The following is a 21883-nucleotide window of genomic DNA, read 5'->3' as shown; positions in this document are numbered from 1 at the left end:
AGAGGATTCCAACGGGACAAAAGTGCTCTCTGCATCCTACTCACGTGGGCAAACGCCCAGGGCACCAGTTCCAACGTGGACGCCATCGAGCCCAGGACCTTAAATAATACCAGACCTTCGGCACCTGTAGACGCAGCAGATGCGCTTATCTGTCCCTGAATCTTGTTCACCCTGTCGTCTGTGAGAAACACTCTGCTCTGCTGGGTGTCAAAACAGGCTCCCAAGTATTCGAGAGAACGGAAGGGGACCAGATGACTCTTCTGCACATTTGTGACCCAGCCCAGAGATTCCAGGAGTGACCGAACTCGGTCCACGGATCACACACACTCCTCTAGTTACTTTGCCCGGATCAGCCAATCATCCAAGTACGGGTGTACCAGAAATCCCTCCTGTCGCAGAGCCGCCGCCACTGCTATCACCACCTTCGTAAAGGTCCGCGGGGCGGTGGCCAGTCCAAAAGGAAGCACTTGAAACTGATAGTGCTGTCCCAGAACCATGAATTTGAGAAATATATTGGTGCTCCTGACAGATGGGGATATGCAGATAAGCCTCGGTGAGATCCAGACATGCCAAAAACTCTCTTCCCCGTACCACTGCAATTACGGTGCGCAACGTCTCCATCCGAAAACGTGGTACCTTCAAACTCTGGTTGATCTTCTTCAGGTCTAAGATAGGGCGGAACGTGCCTTCCTTCTTGGGCACCACGAAGTAGATGGAATATCTGCCTTGCCTCTGTTATCTTGGTCCACTCCCCGTAGAAAGCAGAGTTGCTTACCTGTAACAGGTGTTCTCATAGGACAGCAGGATGTTAGTCCTCACATATGGGTGACATCATCAGGATGGAGCCCAATCACGGAACACTTTTGTCAAAGTTTCTAGAACCACTGAGCATGCCCAGCATGGTACCAACCCTGCATCCAGCAGGGGTCTCCCTTTAGTCTCATGTATAGTAAAAATACGTGTGAAAAATAAAATAAATCGCAAGCGTACCCAACTCCGCGGGGTGGTGGGTGGTTTCGTAAGGACTAACATCCTGCTGTCCTGTGAGAACACCTGTTACAGGTAAGCAACTCTGTTTTCTCACAGGACAAGCAGGATGGTAGTCCTCACATTTGGGTGAATAGTGAGCTGAGGATGCCCGAGCAATGTACCAAAAGCATCCAAAGACGTGCAACACGCACAACAACCGGGGTGATTTTGCATAACGGGTAGCCTGAAATTCCCAGCGGGCTGTTGGAAGGAAGTTGGGTATTAAGCTGAGAATAAATTGCGCAGAACAGACTGGCCAAAGATAGAATCCTGTGAGCCAGCCTTGTCCAGACAATAATGGGCTGCAAAGGTATGGAGAGAACTCCAAATAGTAGCTTTGCAGATGTCAGCAAGAGGTACAGACCGAAGGTGTGCTACCGATGTTGCCATTGCTCTAATAGAGTGTGCTTTGACGCATCCCTGTAGCGGAAGGCCTGCTTGTTGGTAGCAGAAGGAAATACAGTCCGCCAGCCAGGAGGACAAGGTCTGCTTTCCCACCGGGATTCCCAGTTTAATTTTATCAAAGGAGACAAATAGCTGGGTGGACTTCCTATGGCCTGCAGTGCGTTCCAAATAAAAGGCTAGCGCACCCTTGCAGTCCAAGGAATGCAGAGCTCGCTCACCTGGATGTGAGTGGGGTTTTGGAAAGAAAGTAGGCAAAACTATGGATTGATTTAAATGGAACTCAGAGACTACTTTCGGCAGAAATTCAGGGTGAGTGCGAAGGACCACCTGATCATGAAGAAATTTTGTGTAAGGGGGGTAAGTAACCAGTGCCTGCAGCTCACTGATTCGGCGAGCAGAGGTCAAAGCAAGAAGGAAGAGCACCTTCCACGTGAGATATCATAACTCGCAGGAATGCAGAGGCTCAAACGGAGGTTTCATGAGTCGCACTAAAACCACATTAAGGTCCCAAGCAGGGGCCGGGGAACGGAGAGGGAGCTTGAGGTGAGGCAAACCCTTCATAAAGCGCACCACTAAGGGTTGTGTCGAAATAGAGACATCCCCTGTACCCTTATGGAAGGCGGCCACCGCACTGACATGTTCTCTAATGGAGGAAGTTTGTAGACCCGATTCCGAGAGGTGCCAAAGGTAGTCTAAAAACTTCTTTGTGGGGCAGGTAAAAGGATCTAACTCCTTTGAAGTGCACCACAATGAAAATCTTTTCCATTTAGAATGATAAGATCTTCTAGTAGAAGGCTTTCGTGAAGCTACTAGGACCTGGGATACAGAGTCCGAAAGATTAAGAGGCCGCAAGATTAGCCTTTCAACATCCAAGCGACAAAGCCTGAAGGTTGGGATGGCGCAGTTGTCCGCTCTTCTGAGATATCAGAGACGGATCTGTGCCCAGGCGAATCTGTGGATGGACTGAGAGGTCGCAAAGGATGGGAGACCAAACCTGATGCGGCCAGTAGGGGGCTATGAGAATCATGAGGCCGTTGTCCCTGCGTAGATTCACAAGAGTCTTGCTGATGAGAGGAAGTGGTGGGTAGGCATATAGGAAATCTGTTGCCCAAGAGAGAGCGAAGGCATCCCTCGGTGGAGTTTTGTGACTGCGATGTAGGGAGCAGACGTTCTACTCCTTGTGATTGTGAACCGATGCAAAGAGGTCGATGCTCGGATACCCCCACTTCTGAAATATCTGATCCGCCACTGCGGGGTTTAGGGACCACTCATGGGGCTGAAATGCACGACTGAGTTTGTCCACTAGAACATTGTCCACGCCCGCCAGGTAGGTCGCTCTCAGTAGCATGGAATGAGAGAGCACTAAAGCCCAAATTTGCACTACTTCCCCTGACATAGGAGGTAGGAACCGGTCCCTCCTACTTGTTGATGTACCACATCGCTACTTGATTGTCCGTTTGGATTAGGATTGTTTTGTTGGATAAGCAATCCTGGAAGGCTAGGAGGGCATATCTGATCGCCCTGAGTTCCAGAAAGTTTATCTGATGTTGCTTTTCTGCTGCAGACCAGGTTCCCTGAGTTTGCAGGTGGTTGACATGTGCTCCCCAACCTAGAGTGGAAGCATCGATTGTCAGAATGACCCGAGGTTCTGGAGCCTGAAACGGTAGCCCTTTGAGCAGGTGGGACTCTTGGATCCACCAAGCTAGTGATAGACGAAGCTGCCTGGTGACATGGACAATGCTGGACATTGAATGGTGGGCCTGAGACCACTGGGGTTTTAATGTCTACTGCATTACTCACATGGCAAGTCAAGCCATTGGGGTAACATGGGCCAAGGACACCATATGTCCCAACAAGATGAGAACATGATGAGCAGTCGTGGTTCGGCGAGACTGTAAAGTGCGCGCAAGCACTGCCAGTGAATGCGCTCGGTCCCTGGGAAGGAAAGCTTTCGCTTGGACGGTGTCGAGATCTGCGCCAATAAAAGAGATGGATTGAGACCTATCAGATTGGACTTCTGATAATTGATTATAAATCCCAAGGATAGTAGGAGTTGCATGGTAAGATGGAGGGAGTGAAGACTCGCCTCTGGCGACTGAGCACTCAGTAACCAGTCATCCAGATAGGAATAGACATGAAGGCCTAGTCTTCTTAAATATGCGGCTACTACTGCCAGGCATTTCATGAGGGGACGATGCTAGGCAGAACGGAAGAGCAAAATTGCTTACCTTGTAATAGGTGTTATCCCAGGACAGCAGGATGTAGTCCTCAAATATGGGTGACGTCACTGACGGAGCCCAGCGCAGGAAATCTTTCTGTCAAAGTTTCTAGAAACTTTTGACTGGCCCTGTGAGGCCACTGAGCATGCCCAGCATGCCATGATATTCTCTGCCACAGGTGTCTCTCTTCAGTCTCGTATGTAGCAATAAGCTTTAGCAAAAAATAAAATAATAAAGGAATGAGACCCAATTCCGTGGGGTGGCGGGTGGGTTCTGTGAGGACTACATCCTGCTGTCCTGGGATAACACCTATTACAAGGTAAGAAATTCTGCTTTATCCCAGGATAAGCAGGATGCTAGTCCTCACATATGGGTGATTAGCAAGCTAGAGGCAGAGTCATTTTGTATTGAGGCAACAGAAGTATTGTTGTGGAAATGAGTCAGCCATGGATTACAGCAGGTTGGATGTAGGAGGAGTTGGGATTATGTTGGAAACAAGTTCTTTAAGACAGATTGTCCATAGGCTGAATCTTGTCGTCCATGTTTGTCCAAACAGTAATGAGCTGCAAAGGTGTGAAGAGAACTCCATGTTGCTGCTTTACATATGTCAAGAATTGGCACTGAACGATAGTGTGCTACTGAGGGTTGACATTGGAGAGGAAGGCCTGCTGTTTCATAGCAAAATTGTATGCAATCTGCTAGCCAATTGGATATAGTATGTTTACCCACTGTTTTTCCTGGTTTGTTTGGATCATAAGATACAAAGAGTTGTGTGGATTTTCTGTGGACTGCAGTGCGGTTGATATAGAATGCTAGTGCATGTTTACAGTCCAAGGTGTGTAAGGCTGTTTTTCCTGGATGAGAATGGGGCCTTGGAAAGAATGTGGGTAAAACTATGGATTGGTTCAAGTGGAATTCCGTAACCACTTTGGGAAGGAATTTTGGATGTGTACAGAGAACCACTCTGTCTTGTAGGAACTTTGTATAGGGTGCGTACGTGACAAGTGCTTGTAACTCACTAACCCTTCTAGCTGATGTAATGGCTATGAGAAAGATAGTCTTCCATGTGAGATATTTAAGGTCACAGGAATCTATGGGTTCAAAAGGAGAACAAATTAGTCTTGTTAAAACCAGATTCAGGTCCCATTGTATGACCGGTGGCCGAATTGGTGGTTTAAGATGAGTTAAACCTCTCATAAATCTACTTACAAGAGGTTGTGTGGAAATAGGTGCATCTCCCATCTTGTTATAGTAAGCTGAGATTGCACTTAAATGTACCCTTAATAGAAGAAGTCTGGAGACCAGATTCTGACAGATGGTATAAGTAGTCTAGTAGAGAAGTAGTGGGGCAAGTGAAAGGATCAATATCCTTTTGCCTGCACCACAAAGTAAACCATGTCCATTTTGAAGAATAGTTCTTTCGTGTGGAAAGTTTACGTGAAGCTATAAGCACTTGAGATATACTTTTTGAAAGACTGAGGGGTTGTAAGATCAAGCTTTCAACATCCATGCTGTCAGGGATAGGGATTGAAGGTTGGGATGGCGTAACTGACCCTGATCCTGAGTTATGAGAGTGGGAGCCACTCCCAGGCGAATTGGATCCCTGACTGAGAGGTCTAGAAGTGTGGGAAACCATACTTGTCGAGGCCAATATGGGGCTATGAGTATCATGGACCCCTTGTCCTGTTGTAGCTTCACTAGAGCTTTGGTTATGAGCGGTACTGGAGGATACGCGTATAGTAGGCCTGAGTTCCAAGGGCGAGCAAAGGCGTCCTTGGCTGGCTGATTCTCTCGGTTGTGTAGAGAACAGAATTTGTCTACTTTGTGATTCAGATGTGACGCAAAGAGGTCTATTGTCGGTTGGCCCCAACGCTGAAAAAGCCTGACCGCTACTGAGGGATCCAGGGACCATTCGTGTGGTTGGAATTGACGACTGAGGCAATCCGCTAGTACATTTTGAATGCCTGCAAGATAAGTGGCCCGGAGGAACATTGAGTGTGTTAGGGCCCAGGCCCAAATCTGTGCAGCTTCTTGACAAAGGAGATACGAGCCCGTACCTCCCTGTTTGTTGATGTACCACATGGCTACTGTGTTGTCCGTTTGGATCAGAACAGTCTTGTGTGAAAGGCACTCCTTGAATGCATGTAGCGCATAACGTATAGCTCGAAGCTCTAGGAAATTTATTTGAAATGTTGCTTCGAGGTTTGTCCAAGTCCCTTGTGTTTGGAGATTGTCTATGTGAGCTCCCCAACCCAAGGTGGATACATCTGTAGGTAAAGTTATCTGTGGGACTGGTTGCTGAAAAGGTAGGCCTTTGCGCAAGTTGTCCATGTTTGTCCACCAAAGTAGAGATGATCTTAGTTGGTGGGTCACTTGAATTGGATAATGTAGTGGTTGAATGGCTTGGATCCATTATGATCTTAAAGTCCATTGGGTAACTCTCATGGCGAGCAGTGCCATAGGAGTGACATGAACTGTGGAGGCCATATGGCCTAGTAAAGTTAGAAACTGATGATCTGTCGTTTGTTTCTGTAAGTAAATGGTTCTTGCTAGTACAGTGAGTGTCTCTGCTCGATCTACAGGTAGAATGGCCTTTGCTAGATTGGTGTTCAATTCTGCTCCTATGAATTGAAGTAGGTGAGTTGGAGTGAGATGGGATTTTTGATAATTGATGAGAAATCCCATGGAGTGAAGTAGGGCAATTGTTTGAGTCAAAGAAGCAAGAGCTCCTTGCTGAGATTGACTCCTGATGAGCCAGTCGTCCAGAAATGGGAAAACATGGACACCTTCTTTGTGCAAGTGTCCTGCTATTACTGCCAGACATTTGGTGAAGACTCTGGGAGCAGATGCAGTCCGAATGGCAGAACTCTGTATTGGAAATGTTGATGGCCCACCATGAAGCGCAGATATTTGCGATGAGGAGGGAATATGGGAATGTGAGCGTAAGCATCTTGAAGATCCAGAGAACAAAGCCAATCTCCTGGTTGAAGAAGTGGAAGCATGGTGCCTAGAGAAACCATCCTGAATTTTTCTTTTTTCAGAAATTTGTTGAGATTTTTGAGGTCTAGGATGGGACGTAGGCCTCCGGTTTTCTTTGGAATGAGGAAATACCGGGAGTAGAATCCTCTGCCCTGCTGAGTCCGGGGCACTGGCTGTACAGCCCTGGCTCTCAGAAGGATGGATAATTCGACTTGTAATTGAATTAGTTGCAAATTTTGTTGTGGGAAGAAACTTGGTGGAGATTCTGGAGGAATTGAGAGGAAATTTAGTTTCTAACCTCGAGAGACTATGGAGAGTACTCAATGGTCAGATGTTATGTTTAGCCAATGTGTGTGCAAATAGCATACTCTTCCTCCCACTGGCAGGTCTGGTCGAGGATTTAGGGGATGGACTTGTTCTCTGGCCTGTATTTCAAAAGCCCACCGCTGGGCCTGTCTGTGCAGGAGGTTGCGGATGGGTAGGCCTAGGCTGTCTGGCCTGGGACCGTTGTTGTGGTCTGGTTGACCTACCCCTAGAAGTTTGGGGGTAGTATCTCCGTGGCCTATAGTAAGAGCGTCTGGGTTCTCTTCGGGAAAGGCGACGAGAAGATTGTGTAGAGGGCTCTTGTGGGATTTGAGACAGTTGACGTAGAGTCTCTGTATGGTCCTTAAGCTGTTGTACTGCTTCTTGGACCTTTTCTCCAAATAAATTGTCACAGACACATGGTAGGTCCACAGGTTTTTCTTGAACCTCAGGCCTGAGGTCTGAGGCCTTGAGCCATGCCCATCTACGGGCGGTGATTCCAGCTGCTGCTGCTCTGGAAGCCGTCTCAAAGTTGTCGTATACTGCCCTCACCCTCATGTTTTCCGGCTTCTAGGCCTTTGTTGACTATGGTCTGTGCTGGTTCCTGGAATTGTGGAGGCAAAGAGGTAATAAATTCCTCCATTTGCTTCCATAGGTTCCTCTGATATTGTGTGATATATAATTGGTAAGCAGAGATTTTTGTGTTTAAGATGGCACTCTGATACACTTTTCTGCCTAATGAGTCAAGGAACCTAATGTCTTTACCAGGTGGAGTTGATGAGTGTGGACGCACACGTCTCGACTTTTTCTGTGCAGACTCTACTACAACAGACTGGTGTGGTAACTGTTGTTTTTGATATCCTGGAGCTGTCTGCACTATATAGGTTGTGTCCACACGCTTGTTCACTGCGGGGACAGAAGATGGATGCTCCCAGATGCGGCGTTGAAGATCCAAGAGAACCTCATGGATTGGGACAGCCAGCACTTGTTTAGGTGGGTCTACAAACTGCAGAACTTCAAGAGTTTGTTGTCTGGTATCTTCTTCTGCTGTTAGCTCGAAGGGAATGGAGTCAGCCATGTCCTGAACGAATGTTGAGAATGATAAATCCTCTGGAGGTGATTTTTTTCTCTGGTCTGGAGGAGAAGGTTCAGACATGAATCCCTCAGAAGATGTTACAGACTGCTGGTCATCCCAAGAGCCATCCGGGTCGTCTCTATAGGAAGATTTTGGTGATGACCTGGGAGGGAAGTGAAGGCCTGAAGGGCCTGGCTGTGGATCATCGGAGGAAAACAAGGGTGAGGTCTCTTGTTGATGGTAGGTTATTGATGACATTTTGATATCTTTGCAAAAGACGTCGATAAAATGCGAGATCTTGTACTTCAGGAGGCTCAGATGATGGTTGCCTCGATGATACAGTGGTTGTCATCGATGTAGTCGTCGGTGGAAGTGTTGTGGAAGACTTCGATGTCGATGGAATCGAGAATGGCATCGAAGAGCCCAATGGAATCTGGGCGAAGATGGACATCGATGACGCAACGAGTCTCGGTGTCGTAGTGATTGAGTCCATCGGTGCCCTTGGCACAAACAAGGGCACCGGCATCGGTGGGCCCACCAGCATCGGTACTGCTGGTGGCATCGGCGGGATCACCGGAAGTGTTTGATCTTTTAGAGCCAGGATGACCACTTATCTGATGAGATCAGACAATTCCGGCTGTACAACTGGTGGAATCAGAGCAGCTGTAAGCGGTGGCGGAGGCTGCGATGAAGGATCCTGTGGGAAGTCTGTGGAGGATCCGGAACCGATGGAGGTAAAGGCCCAGGCGTCGAAGGGACCGGTATTTCCTGGTCCCGTGGCCGCTTTGCCATCGATTCCTCTTGGGACGTCGATGCGGACGATGACTGTCGACGATGTCGATGACAATGTTTCAGCTTTAGATGGTCTGCCGACTTCGTCGATACTATGGACGATGGTGAAGACGGACGATAACCGGATCCGTCTGGGCGCAGTTTTTTAAGCAAGGCTCTTTTAGTCGCTCCAGCCGGAGACGACTTCGACGATTTGGAAGGGGAAGGAATTAGTTGCAGCTGGAACAAATGTTCCATTTTTTCCTGCCTAGCCTTTCGCCCCTTTGCCATCATCTCAGCGCATTTAGGACATGTACTTACATCATGTTTTTCACCGAGGCAGAGGACATATTCTAAATGTGGGTCGGTGATCGACATGGTTATGTTACAAACAGGGCATTTTTTGAAGCCCGTAGCCATTTTGTTATCGACGGCCATCGAAGAATGTGAATTCATGAGAAGAAAAATTTCCAAAATTGAGAAATCAAGACCGAGGTACTCACCAGCCGGTGAAAGGGAACCCCGAGAGACTTCTATGAGAGAGAATATCGGTAAAAGTATGACTTTTCAGTCAGCAAAAAGTTGTGAAGAAACGCAACGGCTCCTGTCCCGCGATGCCTGAAGCAGCACGGAAAAGCGAAGACTGAAGAGAGACACCTGTGGCAGAGAATATCATGGCATGCTGGGCATGCTCAGTGTCCTCACAGGGCCAGTCAAAAGTTTCTAGAAACTTTGACAGAAAGATTTCCCGCGCTGGGCTCCGTCGGTGACATCACCCATATGTGAGGACTAGCATCCTGCTTGTCCTGGGATAATACACAGTATTGGAAGTGTTTGTTTCCGACGAGGAATCGGAAGTACTTTTTGTGAGACGGGGTAATTGCTATGTGCATGTATGTGTCTTTTAGATCTAGAGAGCAAAGCCAATCCCCCTGTTGGAGAAGAGGGAGTAAAGAGCCTAAGATTACCATCCTGAACTTCTCTTTCCGAAGGTCCAATATGGGGCGAATGCCTCCCGTCTTTTTCGGTATTAAGAAATATCGGGAATAGAAGTCCTTTGTGAGGGTGGAACTGGTTCTATGGTGTTGGACTGTAGGGGGGCAGCAACTTCCCCCTGCATGAGTTGAGAGTGGTTGGAGGAAGTCCACCCCGGCCGGGGTGGAGAGTCCAACGGGATGGAGAGAAAGTTTAGATGGTAACCTTGAGCTACGACCGACTGGACCCACTGGGTCTGTGGTGACTTTGAGCCATATGGTGGTGAAGTGGCAGAGTCTGCCGCCGACCAGTAGGGATGGCAGTAGCTCTCTATTAGGGAGTCAAAACCCCAAAGCAGGACCAGATGGAGCAAGTGGCTGCGTCTTCTGAGGCCTGGGCTGTCTAGGTGGAGCCTTCTGGTAGGGTCTAGAAGGACGAGACCGAACTGGAGGAGGATAACGGCCGTTTAGAAAAGGCAGGAAACTTGGTATGTATGGCTGAAAGCTGTCGCAATGTCTCATTGTGATCTTTTAAGTTGGGCGACAGTCTCTTGGATCTTCTCGCCAAACAGATTGTCCCCCGTACAGGGTAGGTCTGCTAAGCAATGTTGTACCTCTGGGCGCAAATCCGAGGATTTCAGCCAGGCCCACCTCCTTGCGCTTATTCTGGCTGCTGCTAACCTGGAAACCGTATCAAAAATGTCGTAAGCTGACCTGACTTCATGCTTACCTGCATCAAAGAGCTTTTTGACAATGTGATTCAGATGATCCTGAAACTGATCCGGGAGAGAGTCAGAAAATTCCTGTAGCTGTCTGAATAAATTTCTATTGTATTGGGTCATATAGAGTTGATATGCCGCAATACGAGAGATGAGCATTGAGCCGTGAAAAACTCTACGCCCAAAAGCATCCAGGAATTTTTGCTCCTTCCGTGGATGTGCCGAAGAGTGAGGCCTTGGTCTCTTGGCCTTCTTCTGGGCAGACTCTACGACCACTGAATGATGAGCCAATTGTGTTTTTTGGAAACAATAGGTGGCATCAGTCTTGCGGTTGACCGGAGGGACTGAACCTGGATGCTCCCAGTTGCACTGCAGAAGATCATGCAGAACATCATGCACCGGGATGGACATTATTTCTTTCGGTGCGTCGACAAACTGAAGGACCTCCAGCATTTTGTGCCTGGAGTGTTCCTCAGTTTGGAGAGCAAAAGGTATAGTCTCCGACATTTCCTTAATAAAATTAATGAAGGAGAGGTCTTCCAGTGGAGACTTGCATCTCTCTTCATGTGGCGAAGGCTCAGATGGGGTATCTCCGGTGTCCTGGAAATTGGAGGATTCATCGGTCCACGGTTGGTAAGGCTGATCCCCAGCCCCCAATGGTGGGTCAGATGGAAGAAAAAGACCTTCTCCAGCCGGAGGAGGTCTGAGCATCGAAGGTATCGGTGCCAGCATTGATGGCTTCGGGTGCGGCATCGGTGAAGGACGAAAGGGCACCAACGGCATCAGTGACCTCGATGGAAACAATCCAGAAGGCCCTGGAACCAGTTCCGGCATCGATGAACCTTCCTTGTCCGAGGAGAGGTGAATGGGGTCGAGGGACCGAGCGGTATCAGTGCTTTCCCCGGTGCCAATGGTAGAGCACTGATGAGGAAGTCCAGCTTGTCGAGGAGCGGAACAAGCACTGGTGGCATCGGTTCCGGAACCGGCACGGGAACTGGTATCTGTGTCGATGGCTTTGGAAGGCCCTGGGTGGCCTGTACCACCGCCTCTTGCACATCCGGTGCGGCTAACACCAAGTCTGGAGTAAGAGGCATGGAGGGCATCACCGGAGGGTCCACTGGACCCAGTGGAGTCTCGGCTGCCGCACCCACGGAAGGCGGGGAACACCTCGGTGCACCCAGCTCAGAGGAGGTTGGGGCTCCTCAACTCGGGCCTTCTTCTTCGGTGGTTCGAGAGACTTAGAAGTTGAAGCCACCGGTGCATCTGGTGCCGATGGCATGGGTTTGTGATGCCTATGTCTATGCTTCTCTCGGTGCTCGGCTTTACCTGTGTCCGGCACAGAGGACGGTGACGCAGTAGACTTCGACGTCGACCGTGAGTCATCAGTATCTGACTGATGGCGGGATTTCGCCAGTGACGGCGCCGATGACGCGGAAGCCTGGGATGGCGGGCGCTGCTTTGTGTGGAACAAAGCAGCCATTTTTTCCAGGCGAGCCCAGCAGCACTTCGGCGTCATGTGGGCACAGTTGGTACACGAGTCTACGTCGTGTGTCAGGCAAGTACACAGACCTGGTGAGGGTCTGTGATGGACATTGTCCTAGGACAATCAGGGCATCAACGAAAACTCGTCGCCATCACTGCCATCGAAAATTTAGGCCGGTCGCGGTCAGTGCCTGTGAGGCCTATACCTGTCCCCGACGGGAACCGACCGGAAAACGGGTAGAAACCTACCGTACGGACGAGGCTATCGACGGCAAAGAAGGGAGACCCCCCAAGGGGTATAAACTTTTGCAATTGCAAAGAAATTCCTGAATACAAAAATTCCTGTCAGGAACTTGTGAGAGAGCTCCTAAGTCTGCGTGGCAAAAGCTGCGCGGAAAAAAAGAGACTGAAGGGAGACCCCTGCTGGATGCAGGGTTGGTACCATGCTGGGCATGCTCAGTGGTGCCAAAGTTCTAGAAACTTTGACAAAAGTGTTCCGTGATTGGGCTCCATCCTGATGATGTCACCATATGTGAGGACTACCATCCTGCTTGTCCTGTGAGAACGGGGCCAGCCTGCCCCCTATTACCAGAGATGAGGAGTGGACCTGCCGGATCTCATTGTGAGGACTTACTGCCACCCGCTCCCTGGGTGGATCCGCCTCTAGATGACCTTCCAGACCCCCAAAAGGACTGTTGCCTGTGTGAGGACTGTTGTGGGGCCAAGACCCCCGAGGACCTCGGCTGACAAAAACGCCTCGACTCCCAAAAGCGAGGCCAAGAGGAGAAAGATTTCCGGTCAGACTTTCGATCCTCTGGCAGCCTATTGCCCTTTGTCTCTCCCAGCAACTTCATCAGACGATCGAGATCCTCACCAAACAGTAGTTTCCCCTGAAAGGGCAGATAACAGAGCTGCGATTCTGATGACAAGTCCGCTGACCAGTGACATAGCCACAAGTGTCGTCTGACCGCCACCACCAACACGATAACGCGGACCGTGGTTCTCACCAGATCATAAAAGGCATCCGCACCATAGGCAACCCCCGCCTCCAGGCGGGCCACCTGGACTGGGGAAAGAATCCCAGAGGCCAACTGCTCCTGCGGTTTCTGGATCCAACACAAACAGGCCCGCTGCATCAGACCTGCACAGACCGCCGCTCGCAGGCCGAGACCCATGACCTCAAACACTCGCTTAAGATGCACTTCCAACTTCCGATCCTGAACATTCTTCAGGGCAGAAGCTCCAGCAACCGAGATAGTGGTCTTCTTAGTGACTGCCGACAACATCCAAATGGTCCTGCAGAAGCGGATAAAGCTTGGACATCGCCCTGCCCGCTCGCAGGCCCGAGTCGGGGGAATCCCACTCCCAGTTGATCAACTTCTGGATTTTCTTCAGAATAGGGAACGCGCTGGGGGGTCTCCGTAGGCCATCCAGAACTGGATTAACCCCTTCAGCATCTGAATCCTCCAAGGTGAGCTTAATCCCCAACTCCTCTAACACCAGAGGAATAAGCGGGCGAAGCTCCTCTCTCTTGAAAAGACGGATCATCGCCTTCAGCCTCAGGACCGTCCGAGGTCCCCTGTTCCGTTTTAGCGTCCCCTGGGTCCAGAGGGAGACCCCCAATCGGGTTCCCCTCCCGATCGACCTCCGAGGATACCTCAATTCTCCTCTGTAGACTCGTCCAAGTCTTCAGAGTCCAATTCCAATCGTGCTAGTCATCCCTCAGGAGGTAGAATTTGCGGGTCCACAGAGCCTTTAGAGGAGATTTCCCCCGCTTTGACGATCCCGTTGGGCCTTCTGCGGCCCCGCACTTACCTGCCTGCTTAGCCAGGAAGGCTTCGTGCAGCAAAAGTACAAATTTGGGTGAAAACCCCCCCAGGGTCCCCGAAGGGCACTTGGGGCTGCTAGGGCCAGAGATATCCGGACCTTCCCCCCCCCCCCTTGGTCGAATCAGGGGAGACAGGAGCGGCGGGGACCCCCGGGGGGAAGCCCCCCTATCTGGCTCCGCTTCTGTGGCCATAGCCACTCCCTCCTGTGACCCAAGCGCCACCGCCGCGATCCTTGGATTCCTCCGCGGCTTTGATTACCTGTCAGACCGCCCTCCCCCACATTCCGTGCAGAGGAGGAGGTCATTCAGGCAGACCAATGGGCTGCCACAGGCCCTACAGGTCTCCCTGAGCTGCTTGCCCATCACAGCAAGCACCAAAAAATATATAAAGGCAAAAAGAAAAAAACCAACAAGCAAATCCTATGCTTGCTGCACCTTCTACGCGGACCGGATCGTAAGGGGGAGGGGCGCTGTCAAACCCTGAAGAGGGCGCACTGCCCCAAGAATTTCCCGCCAGCATACTGAACAGGCCGCTGCCATGACTGAAAACCGCGTGGCTCGATCGGGAGTGCAGCCAGCCCCCACCGGAGTGAAACTGTCCCGACCGGGACCACTCTCCTCCTAATAATCCCCCGATCCGCTCACTTACTGTCCAGTCTGCACCAGACGATCCCGCCGAGGTGTCTGCCTGCTAGGCCGCTCAGACTGCTCACTCGCCTCTGCTGTTGCAAAAGCAGACAGCTGCTGGTGACTTTTTTTTTTTCTCTTTTACAACAAAACTTTAAACTTAAAGGCCCAGATACACAGGAAAGCACAAAACAAAAGTAAGGGTACTTCCCTGTTCCTGCGCCAGCAGAGGGGCTTCGCGCCTACTGAGGGAACCAGACCACTGGCTTTCAGTGGTCCCGGAGTCGCAGGCTGAAGCTGGTCAGGGGCAACCCGAGGGACGACCCTTCTGCAGGAGCCTGTCACTTTGGGGAGCAATTTTCCTTAATATATCCAGTCAGTCAGGACTGCAGGGTTAGCACCTCTACCATCTGCTGGAGGTAGAGAAATACTGAGGAACTGCAGGTGGCACTCTCATATATCAGAGCCCAAAGTTTTGTTCTCTACCTCCATCTGCTGGTAGGGATGAATAAAACCCGGTTGTCTGGACTGATCTGGGTATGTTCAGGAACAGCTATTTAGAATGGACAGATAGGGTAAAGAAAAGGAAAGAGATAAAACATTAGGTCGATTTTCAGCCATGGGCAGTCCTTGTAAGTTACATGGATAAAATTTACCTGAGTAACTTGCACTGGATATTCAGCAGCACAAATATACCTGGAAAAACCCCAGATTATCCAGATAACATTAGGACTGCCTCTTGGAATGACTACTTATCCAGATAACTTTGAATATCCCAGTTATTTGGCTAAGTAAGTTAAACAATTTTGGCCTACACAAACGCCTTCCCTTTATCCTTTAATGATGACTTACGTGAGTAAAAATTATCCAGTTAAGAGTGGTAGGAATTTAAAACCTTGGAATTTGTCCTGGTAACTTGAAAGTTACCTGGATAAACCCCTCTGAACATCAACCTCTGGGTGTCTCAGGAAAGTCAATCTCGACCAAGTTGATAATGTCAGAGGCTGCAGGATAAAATCAAAACTATTACTCGCCACTCAGGAATTGAAATAACAATGCACTTGTCAGAATGTACTAGTAACCACTGAAGAGGTGAATTACAAAGTTACTAGTCCAACATATATTTACTATCAGCCAAGTAGTATTTCAGGTATATGAGAGAGCACAGAAAGCACTTTTAAATATGAGATGTGTTTTCCTCTGGTATAACATATGTACTGTAAAATTTGTACATTTTACAAATATCACTATTCATAATTGGGTGGACAAACGTAGAAGCTCTGTTAGTCAAATCATGCACAATCCTATACTGTAAGAGGTACTCCCAGATTCATCTAGCAAAATTGCTTACCTGTTACATGTGTTCTCAGAAGACAGCAGGATGTTAGTCCTCACACATGGGTGACATCATCAGATGGAATCCCGGTCTGGAACTTTAATCTCAAAAATTCTAAAGCTTTCAATACTGAGTATGTGCAGCTCTAGTTATCACCCTGCCCCCTAGGCAGAGTCCCTTAGTCCATGATATAGCTCATACATTGAGAAACCAACTCCCAGGGGGAGGGGGGTTGTGAGGACTAACATCCTGCCTTCTTCGGAGAACACCTGTACAGGTAAGAAACTCTGCTTTCTCCGAGGACAAGCAGGATGGTAGTTTTCACACATGGGTGATTCCCAAGCTATAGGCTGTCCGAGCAGGACAAAGTGGGAAACCGCACAGTGCTGAAACACCACCTCTCTCCCCTTATGCCTATGAGGCAGCTGACCCACAAAGGATCTAGGCGGGAAAAGAGTTGGGTTCAACAGACACAAAACCCCGATGTGTAGAAGAGGCACCTAAGTGATGCAAGTGTCAGCAAGAAACATACTCTGCATCATGGAAAACATTACAAGCAGGATTTCAGATCAGTAAACCCTGACAATAAAAGTCTAGAGATGTAAACAAGAGAAGGACTCTTGGACAAAGACCACAGTTTCCTTCAGTGTTACAAGACAACCAAAAACCCAACTGGGGCTCGAGAGCTCCCCAGAAAGAAACCGGTCCACTGGCATCTGAAGGACAGAATGCATCTGCAGAAGTGCACACATGTTTGGCTGATAGGCACAATGGGCAGAAAAACCCAAGTAAAGCTTGGAAGAATAATTAGCAACAATGGCAGGGTCTGTGACAGACCCTACGTGTCAAAGTACCAGACATAGCTGACCATGCAGGACAGCATCGAGAGTTTCAGGGGATGAAAGGCAATTCCTGAATGGGATCGCTAGCCCAAACCCCCGAGCAGGGAGATAAGTTAGGCCTGAAGCTCATCCATACTGCACCCTGTCAAGGGCAGGGTTATACTTCCTGTCTACAAGATAGTTCAAGTGAACAGGAAGGCACTTTGGACAACCTACTGAAGTGAGAAAAGCTAAACGCAGTACTGGCCAAAACATAGGGAAAAAGGGGAAACATATGTTTCCCTGCAGGCATACACTAAGATATACCACGAATACCTTAGCTTTTCTTCCCCTCCCCTCGACGTTCCAACTGGAAGTCTGAAGGAGTGAACACAAGGAGGCAAACTGCTGGACTGCAGCGGTAAGAACAAGTCGCTAGATTGTATATCTCAACCCCAAGTGAATAAATCACTGCCGATTCCAGTAGGGAGCTACCCAACGAGATAAGAGTCATTGGAACAGCTGAAACTGATTTCTTCCCCAGGGAAGAAATCCAGAAACATTCCACCAAGAGACAGGAAGCCAGGGTGCCTCAAGTGCAAACCCCTGTCAAACAAGATTTCTTCACCGGCCTGAAAATCCTAAGTGTACCAGGGCAGGGTCAGTGTGATTTCGGAACAGACTGCCCACGAACCTGGTTTAGGTATTAATATTTCCGCCATTATTACATATACTTCCCCCAAAGAAACACCAGGTCCAGTAAATGGAATAACCATTGCATGAACCAGGACTCCCCTGTGTGCAAACAGGGTTATCCCTAAAGTGGGGACATATACCTTGCAAGCCACTACAACCAAAGTGTAGCACCTCTGTTGCACGGTCCCTCATACCTCAACTCCCTCAGCCATGTAAATGGTGATAGGTTGAAAGGCATAATTGCCAATTAGATGGACTAGAACCCTCCTCACTGAGGTAGAGTCCCGTAGGTGAGAATAACTAGCAATTGTGGTCCTCTATGAAAAATGCCCATTGAGCTCAGCAGGAATCAAAGTTAACTCCTGGATGGGAGAACCCCTAATCTTCACCGGGGAGCTACCTTGAAGAGGAGACTCCTAGTATGATGGGGAGACCAAATCTGGAATGGCTCCCTCGCTAACTAGACTTGTTGTGCTTTAGGACAACTTAAGGAGAGTGCTACCGTCCAACCAGCTCTCTGATCCCGAGAAAAACTGAGAGCAACTGACAGTAAACAAGCAATAATATCCCTTCTCCGGGAAATGGAGAACAAGGAACACCCCTTGTAGGGGTGGACAACCAGGCGTCCAGAGAGGTACCCATAAGGGTCACCCTGGAAACCCAGTCGTAGCTCCCCTTCCTGAAAGGACAGAAAAGCATCAGGGATTGGGGCCTCACTATCCCGAAAAACCTTTTAACTCTCCATGTGAGAGTTGAGTTACAGTCACTGATTGCTGAGGTTCAGAAGCAACCAATCTGCCACTTGCAGCCACCTTCAGATGGGGTAGGCCACTACAGTAGTCAACGGAGAGACGCCAGTAAACACTCTACTATCCCCTAGTTCTGGCCTACAAGGAGATGCACCGATTCAAAAGAATCAAGGCTCCAGTTCGGCGATAAACCTGCAAGGGACAGAGCCATAGGGGCTTCCCCACAAAGGGGATTTATAACATGGGAGAGGGTCGAAAGACACATTCCTCTTCTAAGGAAGGAGAAAACTCCTGACACTACCCTCCTGGTATCCACTCCCACAGAGGTTCGACCAGGATCGCAGTCCTATGGCTGTAGCACGCAACCTGTTGTTCTCGCCACGAGGAAAACACAAACACACCCATACAGTAGAGGGCAACTGGAAGAATAGTGCCCTCCGCTGTAAAAGCACACTGACTAGTACTCATACAGTGGTATCCCATCTTACAGATGGCAGTACAACTATGAACCCACTCACCATGCTTGTGGGTAGAATCCCTCGACATAGCAAGGACCAAGCACCTCCTGTTAAGAGTAGGTGGCAGCACACTGCCAAAAAGCAATCACAGAGAGTGTGATGGCGCCTTCCTCACCAGTTACAGAACAGACGAGGAGGGTGATACCTTGACACGATGATGGCAGAACCCTGGCATGGCTGTGTACTGCACAGACAGAAAGAAGACCACCTGTCAAATACCAAGGCACTTGGAATAGATGCCCTGCCTTACCTGACTGCGCAAGCTGCGCTCCACTGTTATACTAACTCCCAATGGCGTGGATAAGAACAGTGTGATGACGGCTCCCCACTACCACTGGGACTCTGATTATAGTGTGTTGGTGTGTAGTGTTTTATGACATCACTCCCATGGTACCCCCAGTACCTGATAAAACTCCAAGAGGCTGGACAGCCTTTGAAATTGTGTCAGGAATAACTCACCACCGTTTCTCTCATGGAACGGCAGCAGTGAAGTCCATGGTGACTGATGGTGTACCTGGTGCTCTGTGGTTGTGTCCTATGGCATCTGAGCGTGTCCACTGGTGCCAACTGTGGTAACAGCACCCCTAGAGCTTATAGCGCTCTTGCTCTCACCGATGACGGATCTCATCAATGGCACCAAACAATGCTGCACCCATGGCTTTGACGGCGCTTGACTGTATCTTGATCAGTTTGACGGTATATAGTGCCATCCCCAGCGCCACAGTCACCCCTGGACACAGACAGCCCAGCGGCACTGATAGAGATCCCGGTGCCCAAAGGCATCAATAGACCAACAAAACAGAGGATGTCAAGGGCGTCTGCAGGCAGAGGCTCTGCAGCTCCAAATGCCTCATCGGTGCCATCGACAGTTCCCCTCAGCTCACCTATAGGTCCGAATGCGATGCTGCAAGCTCGATGGCTTCCCTTGCCAGCAGCTCTGGTGCACAAAGCCAAGGTGGGACCTCCGATGCCCCCCCCCCCCACCCTGATCCCAGCGGCTCAGGGCTCCGAGATCATCACATCCATGGTGCCCGACAGCCGTAGGTTAGTGATGAGACAGCCTGATGCCCCATATGGACACCGCAAAGGAGCCATGAGGGCACCAGAACTTGCGGCTGGATGCCTCGGCGCTCCAGGATGCCTTGAGTAGATGGTGACCCCATCACTCGACATTACCAAGTCCGTCCAAGGCCGAAAACCCCTGTTGCCTGAGGGCTTCAGTGGCACTTGAGGGCTTTCAGGCCCTGGCAGTCGATGGCTTCGAGGGTGACTAGGTGCTCAATAGTGATCCCAGTGCCTCGATGATGTTCGAAATCGTTGAGTGGCAAAGAATGGCATCTCTGGCTAACATGCCCGATGGCATCTAGGGCATTGATGGTATTCAGCAGCTCCTCACCGCGATGGCCTTGAGACCATGGCATTGAGGGCAACCCCAGCATCGAGGCCACGCACCTCAATGGCATTGAGGGCGGCTGCAGCATTGAGGCTATGCACTTGATGGCTTATGCATGTACCTCGATGGGATCGAGGGCGTCGATGGCATCAATGGTCCCGAGGGGGACCATGGTGCTCGACGGCAGTCCTGTTCCCCAATATTAGAAGTCGGTGCCGCTACTCTGCCGCATCGAGGCCCAAGGTACTTGATGACTCCAGTGCATCGAATTCATGGATGCTTATGGCACAGAAGGCCCTTATGGTATTGAGAGCGGTTTCGCATCTCTATAGCATCGAGGGCACCCCTGCACCTCAATGGTTTCAAAGGTAACCATGGCGCTCAATGGCAGTCTTGGTCTCAAACGCGATCCTGACATCGACGTGTCAGATCATCGGTGCACTGGTCACAGATGTGAGCGGGCTACCATTACTGGACATGATACCAAAGGTGCAGCAGCAAGCTGCTTGCCCAGGCTCCTGCTCATCCTCTTTCACACGAAGACTGCACTTTCATCACAAAGATTCTAGAACACCCTGCACAGTCTCTTTTTTTTCCGCGAAGCCGTGTGGTCATGGGAACCGTGTGGTCATGGGAGCAGGAGGGGAGGCTAAGTCATCCAGGGCTCCTGCCCATGGAGACTAGTTGCTTTGAATATGGGAAGGATGGGCTCTCTTCCCCACAGGAACGGTGTGGTCCTCGATCTCTTCACTGAACCTTCATCGATGCCAATCAATCGGTGAAACGACACGGAACTCTTGCCCGCGTAGAACTCAGGAAATTCCCCAGGCTCAGCAGCCTACATGGATCACCCACAGACTGCATTCTGTCAGTCCTGCCAGCACCTGACAAAGCTACAAAAAACAGACTGAGCAAGGAGAGGACACAGATATCAAACTGCAGGTGCAGTATTTATTTAATAAGGGATGGTATTAGACTCTGCCAGACTGTACAGTGACTAAGGCCAGAAATGCAGCTGGCAGACAGTGGAAAGAGGAGGAAAAAAGGAAAACAAAAATGGAAACTAAAACTACCGTAAGGTAAGGGAAAGAAAAACAGCTGCAGCTCTAGAAAAATTCACTTACAAAAACTGGGAGGTGATAGCAAAGCGGAATACCGTGACACACATAGCTCCCATGACCACACGGCTTCGCGGAAAAAAAAAAGAGACTCTGCAGGGTGTTCTAGAATCTTTGAGATCAAATTTCCGGATGGGGGCTCCATCCGATGATGTCACCCATGTGCGAGGACTACCATTCTGCTTGTCTTCGGAGGATTTATCATGTTGATTTTATATTCACTTTTCTATCAAACACAGATCAAGGCTGACCCTGAATCAACATCTGCTACTCAGGTTTGCCGGAGATGTTGCAGAGGCAGGGTCTAGAGTTCCAGGCAGGGAGAAAGTGCCATTCATCCCACGAGAATAAGAACTACTGACTGGCTAAAGAGCACACTTGTACTGAGCACTGGAGGGAGTTGTGATTACTGTCTTTCAGCTATAGGCCTGTTACTGAGGGACAGGAATTAAACAAGAGGAGGGAAAATCCCCAGACAGTGATGAATGAAGACCAATCGAGCAACAGGGTTTTAAACAGCCTGGAAGCCCAAGAAATAAGAAAAGGAAATTAGAACAATCACATCCCTCACAAAAAAAAAACAAAACCCACCATCACAAAGGAAGAAACTTTACAAGCTCTCAAATAGTGAAAAATAGTGGAGACCTTCCTTTAAGGGAGAAAAGGATATTACCCACAAGGTACATCTCCCTCTTGCACATACACAAAAAAGGGAGACTGCCCCTGAAAGATCCATCTCACACATACACACCAACAGGAGATTTTCCCCACAAGGGCTGTCATTGTGTGCATGCTTACACAAAAATACATAGAAGTGGACCTTTTCTGCAAGGTTGATGAT

General features: G+C 49.5%; 1 protein-coding gene across 2 annotated transcripts in view; it reads right to left on the bottom strand.

The window, feature by feature from the left end:
* KAT6A (lysine acetyltransferase 6A) overlaps positions 1–21883 on the bottom strand; it is a 333161-nt gene that overhangs the window by 139694 nt on the left and 171584 nt on the right. The window lies entirely within an intron of this gene.

The sequence above is a fragment of the Rhinatrema bivittatum genome, chromosome 5 (assembly GCF_901001135.1).
Source record: "Rhinatrema bivittatum chromosome 5, aRhiBiv1.1, whole genome shotgun sequence".
Lineage (NCBI taxonomy): Eukaryota > Metazoa > Chordata > Amphibia > Gymnophiona > Rhinatrematidae > Rhinatrema > Rhinatrema bivittatum.
The sequence above is the reverse complement of the archived record's forward strand: the minus strand, read 5'-3'. Positions and strand labels throughout refer to the sequence as shown.